Raw genomic sequence first — 16,714 nt, forward strand, 5'->3', positions numbered from 1 at the left:
CATAATGTAATAACTAATAATTGGTAATAATATATATATATAATTTAATATCCTCACATTCCCTCTCTCTCTCTCTCTCTCTCTCTATATATATATATAGAGAGAGAGAGAGACATACACATATACCTATCTATCAATGTATATATTGGGCACTACTGTGGCTTGATCAAAGGTCCTCAGAATTTCCTGGCAGCTCAGTTTCCTGGAGGCTGGTATTTTAAGACTATGACCCCATTAATGAATTGGGCATTGTAGGCAGTGAGTTGAAATCCCAGCATGGCCAAAAATTTATTAGTGGCATAAGAAGACAATTTTGACACATTTTTTTCCTTCTCTGTAAAAGTCCTGGGTCTCAGTACAATGTACAAACCACATGCAAATATAATCTAGGTGATATGATGTAATAAATGAAGTGTTATACGTGTAATAATAATACATAAATAAGGGTAATAAACATCATACGCAGTAAACCCATGTATGTAAATAGATCTCATATATGAATATTATTTTTTCCAGTGTTGAGGCTTGAAATCAGGCTCTGGAAACTGGTCTGAATTTCTTGTCTTCAAGGACGGTGAGCTTTCCCTTCACCCACAATGTCACAGAGTTAACCAGGTCCCAAGTTCAAATCCCAGGCCTGCTAGAAAAAACGGTGCAAATTCCAAGCCAGGGCCTTATTATTATTATTTATTTATTTTTTGGCCAAGCACGGGGCTTGAACTTAGGTCTTGGCACCTCTGCCACAATCAACCCTGGATTCTAGGATGCAAGTTCAAAGATCAGGACGGCAAAAAAAAAAAAAAAAAAAAAAAAAAAACAAGGATAAGGATTAAACTGAGAAGTTCAAGAAGGTGATATTACTTTTTTTTTCCTTTGTATTGTGACCATCCTGGGTCTAAATGACAAGGCCCAGAAACTGCACATGACCTTGTATTGCTGATGTTTGGTGGACTATTAGGGAAGCCATAGCCAAAACCAGCAACTTGGGCCTGGTGGCCTAATCCCGGGACTTCCACTAATGAATGGTGGGAGGTTCTGAGAAACCCATTCTGATGATACATCCATACAAATGGAATGTTATAAAAGTAACAATTAAATTAGTAGTGTATTATATTCATATTATAAAATTTTACACAATTATACTACATTGAATAATTTTCAATTAATACTTTATTATGTATTCAATCATGATAATTAAAAAAGGAAGGAATAATTTAGTTGCCAATAATCAGTAGTAATATGGTATATGCAACTTCATAATATAGACATCTCTCTTAGTTTATACATATACATCTAACTATGTATCTACCAATCTACACATTTATCTGTTTATACACATGTCACTCCTGGGGCTCAGTGGTAGAGTGCTCCCCTAGTACATACAAAGCCCTGGGTTCAATTCCTCGCTACCACATGCACAGAAAAATCCAGAAGTTTTGCTATCGCACGAGCAGTGAGCACTAGCTTTGAGCATAAAAGCTTAGGGACTGTGTCTAGACCCTTACTCAAGACCCAAGACTGGCACCAAAAATAAAAAAAATAAAAGAATGTTCTGACCTCAATGATATAAGGATAGGACTACAAATATCTCATCACAGAGCAAGCTGAGAGTCTGGTGCTGACAGCTGCTATCTAACCTGACTTAGCCAGAGGTAAACTGCTGCAACGCAGCTCCATGGAATCAGATGCTGCTGACTCACTCACCCCTATCATCCAAGATAGCCCAGGGATGAGATCTGACACTGGTGGGTTTAATACCCAGCCCTGGCACGAAGTCTGCAAAACTCTGAGATGTGGCTCAAAGTGTTAGAGCTCTAGCCTTGAGCTAAAGGTCTTAGGATAGTAGCCCCAAACTTTGAGTGCAATCCCCGTGGCTAATTCCCCCTAAAAAAACCCCACCCCTTTAAACCATTAGATGTGAACTTTGTGCAGTTTGTGATGTGTTTCTGAAAAAATGGTGATACTGATGAAAACACCCTGATTCTAATGACAGCTTGTGGGATACAGCTATGTGATGAGTCCTTCATGAGGTGTTGTGTGCTGAGTCCTTCACGGGGTGCATTCTTTCATCTGGTCCTTGTAAAAGCTCCACAAGTAAGATGATTGTGCACATGAGAAAGTTGAGGCTCAGATATGTCCCCATGTCAGGGACAAAATTATGTATGTACTGAGCTCTAATGAGTTGTCTCCTGAAGACAATTGTTTTGGTTTATTTTTCTTGGTCATAAATATTGAACTCAGGACACTGAACTTTCCCTGTTGGGTTCATGGCTAGTGTGTATCATGTGGAGTCAAGGACCCTAGGCATCTGTAGCTGAGGTCTGTCATCCTGCCTACTCAGGAAGCTGAGATCTGACAATCTGGGTTCCAACTATCCCAGACACAAAAGGTCCCATAAGACTATTATCTCCTACTCACCATTTAGCAATTTGAAATGGAAGCCAAGTGCCACAGACTCACGCTTGTATTCCTAGCTGCTCAGGAGGCAGAGAACTGAGGATCAGGCTCCAAACCAGCCTGGGCAAGAAATTCCTTGAGATGGTTATCTACAGTGAACCACCAGAAAGCCTGATGGGATGCTGTAGCTCAAGTGGTAGAGTGCTAAACTCTGAGCTGAAGTGCTCAGAGACAGCAACCAGGCCCAGACTTCAACTCCTCCAACTTACAAGAAAAGAAAGCAAGAAACCTGAAGTGGAGTGCTGAGAATGTGTCTTAGGGATAGAGTGCTTTGCATATATGAAACCCTGGGTTTGAATCCTCAGTACCATGTCTCTAGAAAAAAAGCCTGAAATGTCTCTGTGGCTCAAGTGGGAGAGTGCTATCTTCGTACAGGAGAAACTCAGGTATAGTGCACAGGTCCTGAGTTCAATCTCCAGGACTGGTGTATGCACACACACACACACACACACACACACACACACACACACACAAAGATACCAGAAGTGAAGCTGTGACACCAAATAGTAAAGCAAAGTTCTTCTGCTCTGAGCTCATGATCAGCGCCTTGGTCTTGTGTTCAACCGCAAAACTTAGCCACCCAGGTCCCATCTAGGAGAGGTCAAAGGTTTCAAAACCTGATGAGCTTCACCAGCCCTAGATGACCAGAAACATTGTGATATTACAAAGGTACTTAGATTTAGGGATGCACCGTTGCCAATAATAAATCATTTCATTAGGTTCAGCTCCATAGTTGTCTGCCATAAGGACTCTTGAATTAATTGTAGCAATTTGTTTCAACACTGGGACATAGTCTAACACAGACAGGATAAGTGCAGGGAACTTGGCCTGCCACGGGAGGTGGCACAAATGAAGGCTTCCTGTCAAAACAGAGCACTGGGAGAGAAAGAGCTTGGGTTACAAAGAGGCCTTTTTCTCCTGGACTTCAGAGCCCATACACATTCATCCTCACTAAATGCCCCCGGATGAACTGTTTGTTTCACAGCTTTACAGGAGTGAGCCTTTTTGTCTGCCTGTTCCAACAATGAGGCAGACTTCCTCCAGCAGCCTGGGGTATGGAGAAACACTCGGCTTCACTGGGAAAAGTGAGGAGAGCCTCTGAACATACACTGTCTTGAAAGCACTCTCTGTGCTATGAAATCATTCTATTCAAAGCAAATTTCCTAGCTGGGTACCTTTCTTCATAGAGACTCCGGATGTTCACCAATAGAAATACATGCATACATACACATGGAGTTACTGGCTCTATTTTTGTGTGGCAGATCCTGAGGCTTGAACTGTTAGGCTAGACATTGTCCTTGAACTGATTTTGCTCAAGGAAGCATTTTATTGTGTGTTAAACCATGATTACCCTTGGATAGGGTGCAGCTTTTACACCCACAGATGATCCAGGGATCCTAGGGCCTGAGTTCAACTCCCAGCACTGTCAAAAAAATATCAAACCAACACAAACGAGAAGGAAAAAACCAGGAAGTTTTACATAACCGTTTTGCCTTTGTTTCCTTTTCACTTGACCATCCTGGATCTCAGTGACTCAGCTTGAAAATTGAAAATTGAACGTGACCTTGCATGGCTGAAGGCTGGTGGGCTATCAGTGAAGTCTGAGCCCAACCCACAAACCTAGGCCCTGAGTTGGATCCTGGGACTGGCACCTACACACTGCTGAAGATCCTAGGATACTCATTCCTATGTATAGGAACACTAATAGAATGTTTGAAATATACTAATTGAATTACTAATTAGCTAATCATTCTAGTATAAGATTGTATGCAATAAATACAGGCCATTGATTAATTTAATACTTTCTTAAGTCTTCTATTGTGATTAATTAATGGAGGCCTAATTTTAGACCAAATAATCGGTAGTAATAGGACATACAAAAATAAGATATAGACATCACTCTTTATATAGAGTTATACACTAGAATCTACATAAATACCTATTTGTCTCTGTATACATTTATAGATGCATATACATATGTAAATACACACACACACTTCAATCTACACATCTATGTGTTTATATATTGGCCACTCCTAGAGCTTGATCTCAGGTCCTCAAATTAGCTCAACAACTTCACTTGCATCAGACTGGTGGGCTAACATTGACCATTCATGAAGTGGGCTTCTAGGCCCTGAGTTCAAATCATAGAACTGCCAAAAACTTAATTCTGGTGGAAGAAGCCAATTGTCTCACTTATTTTCCTTATTGGTGACAATCCTGGGTCTCAGGAATAATGTATAATACATAGGCAAATCTATATCCTATGTAATAGGATGTAAGAAATATTATTATATATGTAATCCTACTCACTAAAATACATAATAAATAAATAAAACACAAAATAAAATGAATAACTATACTAACTGCAATATATGCTGTAAACATGTGTATGGAAATATAAACCATGGATTTAAAATGTATATGAGTGCTAGGACTTGAATTCAGGCCCTGGGAACAGGCCTGACTTTCTTTTCTTCCATCATGGTGAGCTTCCCCTTCCCCCACTATGCTGCAGATTTACCCAGACCCTGAGTTCAAATCCCAGTTCTGACAGAAAAAAATGGCATGAATTCCAAGCCAAGAGCCTCAAAAATTTTTAAATATTTTCAATGTATGTATGTATGTATGTATGTGTGTATGTATGTATGTATGTATATATTTTTATTTTGTCAAGGACAGGGCTTGAACTCACGTGGTGGCAACTCTGCCTCAGCTTCGATCACTCTAGGCTAGGGTGCAGCCACTGGACCCACAGCCGAACCTGGATCTTGGGCCCCAAAGGCTGACAAGAAAAAAAAATAAAATGACACAGGAAAAAAAAAAAAAACCAAAAAACAGCAACTTGCAGGTAGCTGCAGGTTTTACATTTGTTTTCTTTGCAAGGTGTCCTTCCTCGGTTTGAATGACATGGCTGAAAAGTGTTGGTAACCTGGCATTGCTGAAGGCTGGTGGGCTCCCAGGGAAGCCACAGGCCAACATGACAACATAGGCCCTGGGTTTGAAGCCGGGTCCTGACCTCTACCAATGGAGGGAGATCCTAAGGGTGTCATACTTATTCATAGGAATACCATTGGAAGGTTGTGAATGTCAAGGTTGAATTAGTTGTTACTGAACGATACTACTATAAAATTAGAGTGATTTTAGGTTACCGATTGATTTTAATGAATATTTTTGACACATTAAAAGAATACTATTAATTACATGGACACAATAATTCCAGGACAGTGATTGATTTAATTAATAATTCATTAAGTATGAAAACAATATTAATTACATGGAGGCATAATAAATACCTAAGATTTGGTAGAAATGTAGCATATATCACTGAATAGTGTATAGACATCTCTGACACTCTATAAAGATCTATATTTATTTGTGTACTACCATCTGCATGTCAATCTGTTCTTATATTGTCAAATCCTGGGGCTCCATCTCAGGTACTGTGAACTATCGTCAGCTCAATGTGCACCAGGCTGGCGTGCTGACAATTACCCATTCATGCATTGAACCTTGTAGGCTGTGAGTTCAGATGCCAGCACTCACAAAAATTGAATCCTGGAGTAAGAAGCCCATGGTGACACATTTTCCTTTCTTGTGAAAGTCATGGGTGTCAGGTGTGAAGTTTCATACATAGGTAAATCTACATCCTCTGTAATAAATGTAATAAATATTCCATGTGTAATAACAGTCAGTAAAATAAATGGTAAATAGATGAATAAAACAAAAAATTAAATGAATAACTACACTAAGCACAATAGAGAGTCAGCATATGGGGCTCGATCTCAGGGCCTGGGAACTGCCTAGGAGCTGAATTGGCTAGAGGCTGCTGCACTGAAAATCACCCATTCATGAAATTCTAGGCCCTGAGTTTAGATCCCAGCACTGCCAAAAATGTAATCTTGGAGTGAGAAGCCGAGCATGACACGTTTTCTTTCTCTTTGAAAGTGCTCGGTGTCAGGTAGGATGTATAATACGGGTGCAAATCTATATGCTATGTAATAGGATGTCATAGGTGGAATATTGTCACTACAATAAGTGATGAAGGGTTGAATTATTGTATCATTGTAAATAAAATTAGATGCAGTAATTATAGGATATGTATTAAGTTTTATTAATATTTTATTAAGCATTAACAGAATAAAAATTGCATGGAGTCATAATTAAATACCTATTATTTGGTTGTGACACATGATGCATAATTTAATTATATATAGACATCTATCTCATTCTATAAAATATGTAAATATATGTATGTATATATGTACACATATGATAATAACAGGATATTGAGTAATTTTAATTAATGTTTTATTAATTGTTCAACTGGGACACATCATTAAGTGGAGACATAATTTAATATCTAGTTATTGGCAGTAATATCTATAAATTAATAATTTAGGGATATCTCTCTTTTTGTGTACATAATAGTTATATACAGCAATCTCTATCTGTTTATACCTTGTTCACTCCTGGCGCTCGGTGGTCGAGTGCTTCCCTAGTAAGCAGGAAGCCCTGAGTCAATTCCTCAGTGCCACATAAACAGAAAATCCAGAAATTCTGCTGTCAATCAATTGAGTGCTAGCCTGGAGCACAAATGCTTAGGGATAGTGTCTAAGCCCTTACTCAAGGCTCAGGACTGCTGCCAAATAAGGTAGAATGTTCTAACTGCAAGTATAGAAGGCCAGGACCTCAAATACATCACCACAGAGCAAGCTAGGAGTCTGGCGCTGACAGCTGCCACCTAGACTGACTTAGCCAGATGTAAACCGCTGCAACCCAGCTCCAAGAAATCAGTCGCTGCTGGTTTACCACCGTCATCCTGGCTGCTAGGGGGCTTTAAAACCCAGCCCTGACAGGAAGTCTGTGAGACTCCTGGAAATGTGGCTCAAAGTGGTAGATCTCTAGCTTTGAACAAATGGTATTAGAACAGTATCCCCATGCATTGAGTTCAAGCCCCATTGGTAATCCCCCCCAAAACCTACCCCCACTAAACCATTAGATTTGAACTTGTATGGTTTATGAAATGTTCCTCACAGAATGGTGATACTGATGAAAGCACCCTAATTCTAATGACAGCTTGTTTAATAGAGCTATGTGCCGAGTCCTTCATAGGGTGCAGTGTGCCGAGTCCTTCATAGGGTGCAGTGTGCTGAGTCCTGCATTGGGTGCTGTGTGCTGAGTCTATCACATGACGCTGTGTGCTGAGTCATTTAAAGAGTGCCATGTGCTGTGTCCTTCACAGGGTGCATTCTTTCATCTGGTCCTTGTAAGAGCTCTACAATTGAGATGATTATGCAGACAAGAATATTGAGGCTCAGATATGTCCCCATAGCAGGGACAAAATTTTGTATTACTAAAGAGTGGGTGGGTTCTCTCCTGCAGACAATTGTTTAGTTTTGTTTTTTCTCAGACATGAACCTTGAAATGATAGCCTCAGCACTGACTCTTACCTCTTGGGCTCATGGATAGCACTCCACCATGTGGAGCCAAGGACCCCCTTGCAGCAGAGTGCCATGGCCTAGGGGTGGATAGCTGAGGTCTGTCATCCTGCCTTCTCAGGAAGCTGAGATCTGAGGGTCAGGTTTGCAAACAATTCCAAACACAAAAGATCCCATGAGATTATATCTCCAATTCACCACTAAGAAAACTGAAGTGGAAGCTGGGTGCTTTTGGCTCATGCCTGTTATCCTAGCTACTCAGGAGGATGAGATCTGAAGATCATGGTTCAAAGCTAGCCTGGGCAAGAAAGTCCTTGAGACATTTAGCTCCAATGAACCACCAGAAAACCTGAAGTGGCCTCTGGCTCAAATGGTAAGGCACAAGACTTTAGCTGAAGAACTCAGAGACAGCACCCAGGCCCAGACTTCAATTCCCACAACCACCACCACCAACAACAAAAAGACAAACACAAACTAACAAACCTGAAGTACAGGGCTGGGAATGTGCATTAGGGGTAGAGTGCTTCGCATATATGAAACCCTGGGCTATCAGTACCACATTACCAGGAAAAAGCCTGAACTGGCTCTGTGTCTCAAGTGGGAAAGGGCTATCCTTATACAAGAGAAACTAGGTACAGGGCTCAAGTCCTGAATTCAAGCTCCAGGACTAGTGTATTCACACACACACACAGACACACACACACACACACACACACACACACACAAACACACACACACACACACACACACAAAAGCAGAAGTGAAGCTGTGACATAAAATGGTAAAGCACTAGTCTTCTGCTCTGATCTCATTGTCAGCCCTCAGACCCTGTGTTCACAATCAAACCTAGGCATCCACGGCCCAACTAGGAGATGTAAAGGTTTCAAAACCAGATGACCTTCACCAGCCCCATATGACAGGAAGTATTGTGATATCTGACATGTGCTTGGATTTCCCAAGCTTCTGGAAACTTAGGAGAGGCATCATAGGCTCATCATCATCTGCAATGAAACATTTCCTTAGGTTAAGTGCCCTAGTTGTGTTCCTGAAGGACTCCTGAATTACATTTAGCACTGTATATGAACACCAGAACATAGCCTCACAAAGGCAGAACAAGTGTAGGGAACGTGGCCTGCCACGGGAGGTGGCACAGATGAAGGCTTCCTGTCAAATCAGAACACTGGGGAGAGAGAGAGCTTGGGGTACAAAGAGGCCTTTTTCTCCTTACCTTCAGAGCCCGCCCACACTCATCCTCACTAATTGGCCCAGATGGAATTGTTTCTTACATAGCTATACAGGAGTGAGACCTTTAGCCTGCCTGTTCAGACTGTATGAGAGACTTCTTCCAGCAGGCCTGGGGTGCAGACAAATACTCAAGCTACACTGGACCCAGTGATGGGAGCCCCAGAACATACATTGTCATGAGAGCCATCTCTGTGCTATGAAATCATTGTATTGAAAACAAATTTCCTAGCTTGGTGCCATTCACAAAAGCGACTGTGGAGATTCCCCTATAGGAATGCATCCATAGATACACAAAGACATGGAGGTACAGGCTCTTTTGGTGGGGCAGGTCCTGGGGTTGAACTATGAGCCTAGGGTTGTCCCTGAGCTCCTTTTGCTCCAGGGTAGCTCATTACCCTTGAATCACAGTCCCACATCTGGTTTTTTTCTCTGATTTCTTAGAAATAAGCATGTTAAGGACTTTCCTGCCTGGGCTGTATTCAAACTGATAATCTCTACATCTCATCTATCTGAGGAGCTGGTATTATAGTCAGCAGACACTGGCACCTGTCTTTCGTTTTTTCTTCATTTTTTAATCTGGACAACTGACTTCTTCACAGGGTCATTCCAATGGTTTGAATTTATAAGTAAACTACCCAATGTTCTTTATAGCTGCTTTCTTTGAGAAGGATTCACTATCCTTATCTTCCCCTCTGGTAACAGGTTGGAAGCCAAAAGTGAGAAATGAATGTCATAGGATTTGGGAGCTAAGGTCCACAGTTCATGCCAGCTCTGTCACTTAGCTTTGAGCTGCAGTGAATTTACTGTCTCCGGATAATAGGACCAAAAGCTGAAGTGATTCTCACACTGTCTTCATTTGTCCTTTTGCCTATAAAATGATGTAATAGTTATGAGTGTTATGTGTCTCCAAGCTTAAATATCTAGAACACACTAGAAACATCTTCATGTTTCTGTTTTTCTCTAGTACCTCCTGAGATTTAGACTAAGGTTTTGTGTGGAGCGGCTCCTTGGTGAATCCCTGAGGAAAGCTGCTTGAAGCCTCCTCAGAAGATCGCCATCCAAAGCCAGCCCATGCAGAAAAGTCTGTGAGATTCTTAACTCCAACAAACCACCAGAAAACCAGAAGTGGATCAGTGGCCCAGACAGTAGAGCTCCAGCTTTGAGAGAGCTGAGCAGGAAGTGCAGGTCCGACCAGGCAAGCCTGGGTGTTCCTTATATCCAATTAATGACCAGATGGCTGGAAGTGGAGCTGTGGTGGTGGTATAGACTCAGCCTTGAGCAAAACATCTGAGGAATACATGAGGCCTTGACTTTAGGCCCTGGGATGGCCAAAAAAAATTCAAAAAGAGAAGGTCATGTTATGTATCAATGCTCTACCTATTTATGTGTATATATTACCTCCCTGAGGGCAAACAGATCATATGCAATGCTTCTGCTTTTATTTACTGATTAATTTTTCAGATATGCTTCTTGCACATACCACATCATTCTCTTCATTTCACACCCATCGATTTTCTTTTCTAGGGTTCCAGGCTTGTGTCCTTATATAATGCACTTAAACTCTCAGCAGCCTTTATTTATATTTCATTATGAGGCCAAGGCCGGTACAGTCACAAATCAGGTAGGGGAAGAGAAGGTTAGGTTTTGTAGAAATAACCGGTATTCAGAAAATTAAACTTGGAGATGTAAGATGGTGGCATACTTATGTAAAAACTTTAACTAAGAAAAAGATGAGGGGGCTTGGAATGTGGATTAGTGATAGAGTGCTTGCCTTGCATGCAAGAAGCCCTGGGTTTGATTCCTAAGTAGCACACACACAAAAAAACATGAGAATTCATGCTGTGACTCAAGTAGGAGAGTGCTAGAGACAGTGCCCAGGCCTAGAGTTCAACCCAAGAACTGGCAAAAAGATAGCTAGTTATGTAGGTAGGTATGTAGGTAGAGAGATGGATGGATGGATAGATAGATAGATAGATAGATAGATAGATAGATAGATAGATAGATAGATAGATAGATAGATAGATAGATAGATAGATAGATAGATAGATAGATACATAGATACATAGATACATAGATACATAGATACATAGATACATAGATACATAGATACATAGATACATAGATACATAGATACATAGATAGATACATAGATAGATACACAGATAGATACACAGATAGATACATAGATAGATACATAGATACATAGCTACATAGCTACATAGATAGATAGATAGATAGATAGATAGATAGATAGATAGATAGATAGATAGATAGATAGATAGATAGATAGATAGATAGATAGATAGATAGATAGATAGATAGATAGATAGATAGATAGATAGATAGATAGATAGATAGATAGATGGATGAATATGGTCTTGGACTTCAGGAGGAAAGAAGGGAACAAGTCCCAGTCATGTGGTCTTCTGCAGTGTTAAAGGACTCCAGCATCGCCTTCACACAAACACAGAGCAGGAAGACTGTCTCTGTCCCACTTCTCAGGCAGCAGAAGACACCAAAGCCAAGAGGGCAGAGCCAGGTTCTAACTCAGGTGCTTGGAGTCAGTAGAGAAAGGGCCCTGCCTCTCCTTGGACTGGGTATATGCATTAAGTATGTGGAGAAGGAAGGAAGGTGAATGGACTGCCAGAGTAGAAGAAGGGCCTTCAAATCTGACAGATACAGAATCAAAAACCCACTTGCTAAGATCAGAGAGCAGGGTTTTTGGATTCTGTTCCTCCCCCAATGAATGGTTCTCTATTGTTAACCTAAAGATAGCCTGAGGCTCTCTTCACCTAAGGGAGGAAGGTTAATTAGTCATTGTTGGAAGAGGCTGAGAAAAGCCTGACCCTGGTGTAACTCTAGCAAATGTTTTAGGTTTCCCCTCATTGCTGGCATGCCTGGAATGAATGAAGTGCTTTTGCAGCTCACTTCCCTGTTGAGTGTGTACAATCTTCCCCCTAATCCTGAAGCCTGGGTCTCTTCACCCAGCCTGGCTTTTGAAACTGTTTCCTATCCTTCAAATACAGTGTTACACTGGAGTTCTTCCTGTTAACAGGGCTAAGGCTTAGATCCTGAGAATTTCATTTGAACCCAGGATTGGTAAATAATGTTTCTTTCATGCTTCTATAGCTCAAGAAGTCTAAGAACATTTAGAGTACAAGTAACTTATCACCAAGGAAAACCCAGGAAGCTCTTGAACGTCTGACCTTTTAGCAGTGGAAGTCATAATGTCATATACTTTCCCTCCCTGGTTGGCTTCACCCTGTTATCCTCAGACCTCAGCCTCCTGAGCTAGGGTGACACTCGTGAGCTATTGGTTCTCTGCTAGGTTCAGAAATGTAATTACATTGACAATACAAGTCAAATGTTTACCACAAAAGGCTTCTGGAGCATATTAAGCCTTTCAACATTGGACCTTTCAGAACCCAGTAGGACACAAGGTTATAATGCTACAGCCTGAAAGTCTGGTCATATTGATGACCTACACTTGAACCTTGAGCTCTGACTCAAATTCTGGTGTACATCGGGATTCATTTTCCAGAGAATGTTCTCCTAATTATCAGATAGGAAAAGTACTTTGATTAACCTTCACTTTTTCCAGTTGTGTGTCTTGAACTCAAGCCTGCACATTGTCCCTGAGCCCTTTAGCTCAATGCGAACACTCTAGACTTGAGCCACAGCACCACATGGGGTCTTTTGTGGTTCATTGAAGGTAAGAGGCTAAGAGGCTTTTCTTGCCTAGGTTGTCTTTGAACTGTGGTCTTCAGATCTCAGCCTGCTAAGAAGCTAGTGTTCCAGTTGTGAGCCACTGGCATCTGGCTGATATGTTTTGACAGTTCTGGGACTTTATCTTAGGGCTCTGATACTGTCTCTGAGCATCTTTTTCTCAAAGCTAGCACTCTACCACTTGAGCCAATCCACAGCTTCTGGCTTTTTCTTTGTATGTGGCACTGAGGATTCAAACCATGGCATTCATGCATGCTGAGCAAGTTCTCTTCCACTAAGCCACATTACTAGCCCCACCCTTACAATTTTATCCCTCAACTTGCTTCTGAGTATAAATCATTTAAAGAAATCTCTATAGGAAGGTGTCCAAAAACACAGAAGACAAAGCTCATACTTGAGAGAGACTCTAAACATGTGAAGACCATGACAATGCTTCCATTTAATTATGTATCATGTTTCAACACAAAAAAGTATTAATGAAAAATGATTCAACGTCCTATATTATTAAATTTTTGCTGTATAATATTTTTTATTGTGAAAATACTGTGCAGAGGGGTGTACAATTGCATGGGCAAAATAATGAGTACATTTCTTATCAAGCATTGTAGCCTCCTCCTTTGTTTCCCCTTCCCATCCTTTCCCATCTTCTCCCCCGGCTCCCCCACCAAATCTTCCCCCACCCCAAAGTTGTAAAGTTTGTTTTCAACATAACGACTTGTACATCTCATTGTTGCAGTGGGTCCACCTGTATCCTTATTTAAACGATTTGTTTTTTCCTTTCCCCTCCACAAATTACACTGACATCAAATACATTGAAAGCAGGGTTTATACCATGGGGAGGGACATACAAAGCAACAAGGAAATAATCTTATAAATGTGTTAGAAACAATAGCATGAAAGAAAAAAAAAACATTTGAATACATATCTTAGGGTTAATTTCCCTAACATCAATTTATCTGACCTTTTCTGCTTGACTCAGATATATACTAATTATTGCAAATAAGGGAACCATGGGACCTATGCTTCTTTGGGCCTGGATTACTTCACTTAATATAATTTTTCCAAGTCTTTCTATTTCCTAACAAATGGGGCAATGTCATTCTTTCTGATGGAGGCATAGAATTACATTGTGCATATGTACCACATTTTATTGATCTATTCATCTACTGAGGGGCATCTGGGCTGATCTATATCATACCTATGGTAAATAATGCAGCAATAAACATAGTCGTGCTGGTAGATTTAGTGTGGTCTAGTTTTGAATATTTGGGTAAATGCCCCAAAGTGGGATTTCTGGGTCATAGGTGAGTTCTATGTGTCTTTTGAGGAAACTCAATACTGCTTTCCAAAGTTGTTGAACAAGTTCACAATCCTACCAACAACGCAGAAAGATTCCCTTCTGTCCACATCCCCTCCAGCATCTGTTGTTATTAGAGTTCTTGATTACTGCCATTTTAACTGGGGTAAGGTGGAATCTCAATGTTATTTTGATTTGCATTTCTTTTATATCTAGGAATGTTGAGCATTTCTTCATGTGTCTATAGGCCATCCTTCTTTCCTCTTCAGAGAAGTTTCTCTTTAAGTCTTTAGCCCACTTATTTATTGGGCAGCTGTTTTTTTCAAGATTTGTTGTTGGGGGATTTAATTTTTTGAGTTCCAGGTACATTTTAGATATGAGACCCTTGTCTGTTGTATGGAAAGTGAAGATCTTCTCCCAATCCGTGGGATTCCTATTAATCTTCCTGGCTATGTCCTTTGCCATGCAGAAGCTCTGCAATTTCATGCGACCCCATTTGTCCAAACTTTCTTTCATTTGTTGTGTTTATCGGTCTTCATTAAGAAAATTTTGCCCTGTGCCAAGAAGACCTAGGGTTTCTCCTGTTCCATCCTGTAATGTTTTCAGAGTGTCTGCTTTGACTCTGAGGTCTTTGATTCATTCAGAGTTGATTCTGGTTCAGGGTGATATATAAGGATCTTGCTATAGTTTTCTACAAGTAGTTAACCGATTTTGCCAGCACCATTTACTGAAGAGGCTGTCTTTCTTCCATTCTATTTTTTGAGCTCCCTAATCAAAGATTAGATGGCTATAAGTCTGTGCATTCATTTCTGGGTTTTCAATTCTATTCCACTGGTCTTGAGGTTGGTTCTTGTGCCAGTACCAAGCTGTTTTGATTACCATGGCTTTGTAGTAGAGTTTGAAATTTGGTATTGATATGCTTCCAGCACAGTTCTTTCTGTTGAGAATTGTTTTTGCCATTCGGGTCTTCAATTATTCCATATTAATTTTTGGATTGTGTCTTATATTTCCTTGAAGAATTAGGTTGGAATATTGATAGGTATTGCATTGAATTTGTAGATAGCCTTGGGAAGTATTGCCATTTTCACGATGTTGATCTTCCCAATCCAGGAGCATGGGAGTTTTTGCCACTTTCTAAATTCTCTTTTGATTTCCTTTTTCAGGTTTTTAAAATTTTCATCCTAGAGGTCCTTCACTTCTTTGGTTAAGTTAATTCCTAAGTATTTTATTTTTTGAGTGGCTATTATGAATGGAGTTGCTTTCCTAATTTCAGCCCCACTTTTCTCATGTTGACATACAGAAAAGCCATTGATTTTTGAGGGTTAGTTTTGAATAAGCTTGAGTAATTTAGGAGTGGAGTCTGTTGGATTCTTTAAATACAGGATCATGTCATCTACACCTAGGTAGAGTTTTACGTCTTCTTTCCCTATTTGGATACTTTTTATGTTTGCATCTTGTCTTATTGCTGTAGCTAGGCATTCTAATAGTAGATTGAAGAGAAGTGGAGAGAGTGAACAACCTTGTCTCATTCCTGAGTTAAGAGAAAATGGCTTTAGTTTTTCAACATTAAGTATAATACTGGCTGTAGGTTTGTCATAAACAGCCTTTATTGTATTGAGGAATGTTCCATGAATTCCTAATTTTTCCAGAACTTTCATCATAAAGGAGTGATGAATCTTGTTGAATGCTTTTTCTGCATCTATTGAGATAACCATGTGGTTCTTATCCCTGCTCCTGTTGATGTGATGAATCATCCTAATTGATTTCCATATATTGAACCAGCTTTGCATCCCTGAAATGAATCCTGTTTGATCGTGGTATATGATTTTTTGGATATATTGTTGAAGAAGATTGGCGAAAATTTTGTTAAGAAGTTTTTCATAAATGTTCATCCAAGAAATGGGTCTATACTTCTCTTTCTTTGATGAGTCCTTGCCTGGTTTTGGATGAGGTTTATGATAGCTTCATAGAATCAGTTCGGTAGTGAACTTTCTCTTTCAATTTCATTGAAGAGTTGGAGTATTGGTGTGAGCTCTGCTTTGAAGGCCTTGTAGAATTCTGCTGTTAATCCATCTGGTCCTGGGCTTTTCTTAGGAGGGAGGTCTCTTATTTCTGTTTCTATTTCAATGCATGATATGGGCCTGTTAAAATGGCTTAACTCATCTTGGTTTAGTTTCAGCATGTCAGTATTTGCTAGGAAAAGGTCCATTTCTGCCAAGTTCTCAAATTTATTAGAGAAAGTTTTGAGAAGTATTTGAGAAGTTTTGAGAAGTATTATAATGTTTTGAATTTTGGTTGTTCTGTGGTGATGTTTCCATTCTCACCTCTGAGTTTATTTAGTTGGGTGTGTTCTCTTCTTTTTCTGATAAGATTTGCTAAGGGTCGTCAAATTTGTTAATTTTTTCCAAGAACCAACTCGGTTTTGTTGATTCTTTCTATGGTTTATTTGGATTCTAATTCATTTAGTTCTGATTTAATTTTAATTATTTCTTTCTGTCTACTGGATTGCAGTTTTTCTTGCTGCTCTTTTTCAAGGAGGCTCAGATAT

Source organism: Dipodomys spectabilis, unplaced genomic scaffold (genome assembly GCF_019054845.1).
Source record: "Dipodomys spectabilis isolate Male_0828 unplaced genomic scaffold, ASM1905484v1 ptg000661l, whole genome shotgun sequence".
Lineage (NCBI taxonomy): Eukaryota > Metazoa > Chordata > Mammalia > Rodentia > Heteromyidae > Dipodomys > Dipodomys spectabilis.